At 41.1% G+C, this 5,110-nt stretch overlaps 1 protein-coding gene and 1 pseudogene across 2 annotated transcripts in view; both read left to right on the forward strand.

The window, feature by feature from the left end:
* GFI1 (growth factor independent 1 transcriptional repressor) overlaps positions 1-5,110 on the forward strand; it is a 98,478-nt gene that overhangs the window by 50,108 nt on the left and 43,260 nt on the right. Inside the window, exon 7 of the transcript XR_016394759.1 lies at positions 3,134-3,227. The gene's annotated coding sequence lies outside the window, so the exon portion shown is untranslated. The remainder of the gene's footprint in view (positions 1-3,133; positions 3,228-5,110) is intronic.
* LOC115801836 (putative RNA-binding protein Luc7-like 2 pseudogene) overlaps positions 1-5,110 on the forward strand; it is a 63,247-nt pseudogene that overhangs the window by 14,877 nt on the left and 43,260 nt on the right. The window contains exon 3 of the transcript XR_016394760.1: positions 3,134-3,227. The product of XR_016394760.1 is annotated as a putative RNA-binding protein Luc7-like 2 pseudogene (transcript). The remainder of the gene's footprint in view (positions 1-3,133; positions 3,228-5,110) is intronic.

Raw genomic sequence — 5,110 nt, forward strand, 5'->3', positions numbered from 1 at the left:
CCTCACCCTCACAGGTATGTGCTCAAGGGATTGTAAAGTTATTTAACTGTGAACAAAATGAAGACATGATGAACTCAAATCTAGTACTGAATCATGGTGGTTCAGCAGAGCCTAGTGAAAGCAATTGTTCAAATATTGACTATAGAGAGCCTTGCTGGAACCTCAGTTAAGCCAGTTTCATTTGTTGTGAAATGGGGATGATGAGAAGAAGAATCCAAACAATGGCATAAATGCTGGAATATTATTATGGTTAATAGTCCTTATTGTGGTTAATGTTTATGAGGAGAGTACTAAGTACTGCTGTGTGTTAAATGTTTTACATGTATTATCTCACTTAATACTCAAAACAGTCTTATGAAGTAGGTGCTATCATTTTCACCACTTTAACCATCCCTGAGCTTCTTTTGTTGTCTATAAAATGAAGAAAATTATATCTACCTTGCAGAACTGTTGTATTAAATGAGAATAGTAAATGTAAGGGGCCTAGCAAAGACTATGTACATAGTAGATGCTTAACGGATGGTAGCTCCTTTCCTTCAGTCCAGGAAGTGACTCCAATAAACTCAAACTACATAATATGAGGATTCTGCTTGGTTTCTAACAATCTTGAATTTCCTGATACTGCCCCTTCAAGGTGAATAGTAATGATTATACTGTCAGATAGGAAAGTCTGATACCATTTATTTATGAGACAGGGATATCTTGTAATCACCTACCTGTAAGGCCAAAGCAGAGACTATTTATTATCAGACACTAGGACAACTTCTGCAGTCACTCGTCTGTGAAGTGAACAAGCACCAGCAGTCTTGGAAACAGCTGGCTATGTGTTTTGGTCCAGTGTGTTAGTGATCTTTTAACACTTCATCATTTTGGGTGATAAAGTGCCATTTCCTTAAACCCTTTTTCATTTTATTACCTTTACTCATTTCCTTTATTTATTTTTTAAAATAATGATTACAGTGAAGAGACTGCCTGAGACCAAACTAGAAGAGGCAAGCAGGGCTTATATAAGCCAATATATTAGTATAGTCCTTAGTGGGTGTACTTATTCTGGGTCAGATTTTCTGGATATTATTTGGACATTCATTGGATTTCTCTTTAGCTGTAGCTAATAAATTAACTGACAGTGGGGTCAATTCCTGCTCCTCAGTGGCAGCTGGCCACTTGGAGCCTCTTTACAATCCCTTCACTTATTGCTAATTGATTTCCTAATTCCCCACAGCAGCTGTTATAAGTAAACCTCTTCCACTCTCCTCCATCCCCTTAATCTTCTCCCTGCTCTCCATACACTGAGCGGCAGGTGATTGTGCCTCTGTGATCAGTTCTCTTTCCCACTGCCTTTGGGTCCTCTGTCATCTTCTCCTCATCTCCCTGGAGCTCTTATCCCCAAGTCCCCCCCTTATCTTTCAGGACCTGGCTCCTTCATTTACTCCCTCTCTCCTAGCTTCAGTCTCTCCTCTTCTTTTTCCTTCACTCATGAACAAGCTCAAATATTCCTCAACCTATAGAAGCCTAACCATATTTCCCTTGAAGTTAATTTATTTCTCCTTTCATTACTGGCAAGTTCTTAACTTTTTCCCTCATTATAAAAGTAACGTAGTAGAAAAATTGGGAAGTAGAAATAATGGAACATATTTTGAACACTCATAATCACAGTTCTGGAAGTAATCACCAGTGTTAACATTTGGGTTTCTATCCTTCCAATATTATTTCTATGCACTTATAATATTAATTTATTTCAACATCAAGAGCATTCTGGATATTCTATTTTGTAAGTTGACACTTTTCTTCTGTCAGTAAATATTCTACATGATTTTTAATTATTGCATTAAAATTTCCATTGTATGGATGCATTGTAATTTAGCCATTTTAAACCACAATCATAGGGTTATTTCCAACTGTTTGCTATAATTAACATTATAGTACAACCTTTGCAAATAAATCTTTTCACATATTCCCGATTATTTCTTTAGTATAAATTTCTGAAGGGAAGTTCCTGAGTGCATATTTTATTGCAAAATATAAACATTTTTGAAAGAGTAGCCTACTATCATCCCTTCAACTTTTAACTCCCATTCATTAAATTCCAAGCAGTCCTGGCCCTTCCACCATCACTGAAGCTGCTCTGTCAGAGGTTGAGGTCAACATCGATTACTAATCACAAGTCTACCCAGGCTTTATCTGGCCTAATCTCTTTGCAGCAACTGCCACTTTCTGTGCTTTTCTTTTAAACATGTTTTTTCCTACTATTTTATCTGAGTCCTTTGACTTCTCTGGTAACACATTTTCAGACTCTTTCCTGGTTCCTTTTCTTCTGCCTGATCTTTTACTTATTCTCTCCTCTTGCTCTAGATTTTCAACTGTTGAGTTCATGCCACTGCCACATAGATCTCACCATAAATTTGACCTGATTTGGGGTCTGCTGGCCTCTCCATCCTCGCATCTCACCACTCTTCCCTGACAGCTTCCTCTCCCCATCCATATATGCCCCAGTCGTTCTGAACTAATTGCATTTACTATGCCTTTGATCCTGCTGTGCTTAGAAATTCCTTCTCCCCTTCTTCACTTGATGAAGTTCTACTTATCCTTCAAAATTCACCTCTTTTAGGAAGCTCCTTGACAACCCCCCACTTCCACTCTTTTATGCCTCTTTGCCCCTTGGCCTGGCTGACTAGGGTGACCCTTCTCTATACTCTCATGTTTGTGTTTCCTTCCTTGTACTGTGTTATAACTGCCTGTCTCCTCCTTTAAGCTGTGAGCTCCTGGAGGGCAGGAATTGTGACTTTGAGAATTGTATCCCCAGAGCGTAGCATGGTACTTGTTGTCGAGTAGAGACTTGTAGGAAACACCTTCCATCCCTTAATCAAATCATACTCTGATCTTCCTCTGGGGACCTCTCCACTGCCTTACTCTTGAGCCATAGGTTTGGATGGGACTGACCTATTCCCTGTTGAAGGGGTAGGTCCTTATTGGCCATATTACCCAATTATAGCAAATGACAAGAAAACTTTTTTTTTTTTTGAGAAGAAAAGCTTTCTTTTAGTTCTGTAACAGCTGCTAGAAGATGTGTTTCTCTTCCCCTACATGTTGTATCATAAAGATTTAAGGTAGAATTGTTTACCCATTTTGCTAGCATGAAGGAGTGCCTGGAGCTGCCTGCAGGCTGTGTGGAAGATGAAGCTGGCATCCTGGAAGACAGAGCAGAGACACAGAGTGAGTCAGCATATGTATGTATTATTATTATTATTTAATTTAACAGTCATGTGTGTTATGTTTCTTACGTGCCAGGTGCTGTTCTACGTGCTTTATAAATATTAACTCATTTAATCAGCATGTCAATCTTACGAAATAGGTATATTATTATCCTTATTTAACGGTAGAGAAAAACAATATACAGAAAGACTAGATAATTTGCCTGAGTTAACACAACTCATAAGTAGGGATTTGAAGCTGGGCTTAGTCACCAATCTTATGCTGTCCCTCATTGGACACAAGCACCAAAGAAGGGCTTAAAGAGCAGGGCTTTCTCTGAAGTCAAACATCTATTCAGTGTGATATCCTTTCTTCATTGTGTTTGAAATCTACATGACTGTAGGTCCTGCAGTTGGATGCAGAGTGAGGGAGTCACTCAGGCGGGCTTATGCTTTCTTGCCCATGGCTAATTAACACACAGCCTGTGATTTCTGAGCAAGCTTTTTACATCAGAAAATGGTCCCTGCTCAGAAAAAGCTAAGCAAGAGTCTGTCTCTTCATGTGGCTTATTGGCTCATGGAATATGAGAGTTGGAAGGAGCCCTTAAAGGTAATCCCCTCTGATCCTCTAAGTTACTGATGGGAAAACTGAGGTCCATTGAGGAACTATGGCTTGCTCAGGATCAAAGAGAAAATTAGAGATGCACCAGGACTGGTGCCTTTCCCAGGTGTGTTATGTGTGCTGTACTCATGGTTTGTAGCCCTTTCCATCTGAGGAGACTTTATAGAACTCAAAATGTAACAGGCCAGACTGAGAGAGTGTAGTGACAAGGTTTGGGTCCTGCACTGTTGGAACTAGAAAGCAAAGGGCAAAGGTCAGCTCAGATACAGCCATAAGCAGGACAGAGGCTCCATTGCCTGACCTTCCTATCTAGGATCATTCTGAGTGGCACCTCCCAGGAAACCCAGATATCTTGATGGGCATGTCAGGGTCACTTTTTTTTTTTTTGCCTTACACGGGCCTCTCACTGTTGTGGCCTCTCCCATTGCGGAGCACAGGCTCCGGACGCGCAGGCCCAGCGACCATGGCTCACGGGCCCAGCCGCTCTGCGGCATGCGGGATCCTCCCAGACCAGGGCACGAACCCGCGTCCCCTGCATCGGCAGGCAGACTCTCAACCACTGCACCACCAGGGAAGCCCCAGGGTCACTTTTGAGTCTTCACCTTCCTTGACCTCTCAGAACTGTTTGACACCATTATTCATTCCCTTTTCCAAACTGTTTTTCCTCTAAGGCACCATGACCTCTTGATTTTCTTCCTACTCTTCTAGCTGTTCCATCTCTGATACCTTCATGAGTTCTTTCTCCACCTGATTTTAAGGCTGGTGTCCACCCCAGACGCTCTCTTTTTCTCCCTTGCCATACTCTTCCTGGGGATAGATAGCCATCACCTGTCCCCATAGTTTTAATGATTTACATGCTGGTGTTTCTCAACATCATTTCTCCTACCTGTCTGTCTTTCTGTAAATGTCAGACCCATATATTCAGGTCACCAGCTGGGCAGCTACACTTGGATAGGAGATAAGATAGGGGCTAAAGAATAAGAGAAAGGATCCAAGAGTGGGAAAAGAAGCCTGGTGGCATCAAAGGAAGGATAGGAACTGATTTATGAAGGATCATATCTAGTACCTCACATACGTTATCTTATTTAATCTTCTCAACAGTACTATTCCCTATTTTACAGATGAGAAAATTGAGGATTAGGGTGTAAAGAACCTTTCCCAAAGGTCACACAGTGAGTGAGGAGCAGAGCTGAGCTTCAAACCCAGTTTTGTGTGACTTCAAAGTTGAAGCTTTTACAGACTGTGCATATCTGTGATCAAGTAGGTATCGTATAGTCAACACCTGCCATTTCCCTAG

Source organism: Delphinapterus leucas, chromosome 1, assembly GCF_059928025.1.
Source record: "Delphinapterus leucas isolate spDelLeu-1000000601 "Yukka" chromosome 1, BTC_Dleu_Yukka2, whole genome shotgun sequence".
NCBI lineage: Eukaryota > Metazoa > Chordata > Mammalia > Artiodactyla > Monodontidae > Delphinapterus > Delphinapterus leucas.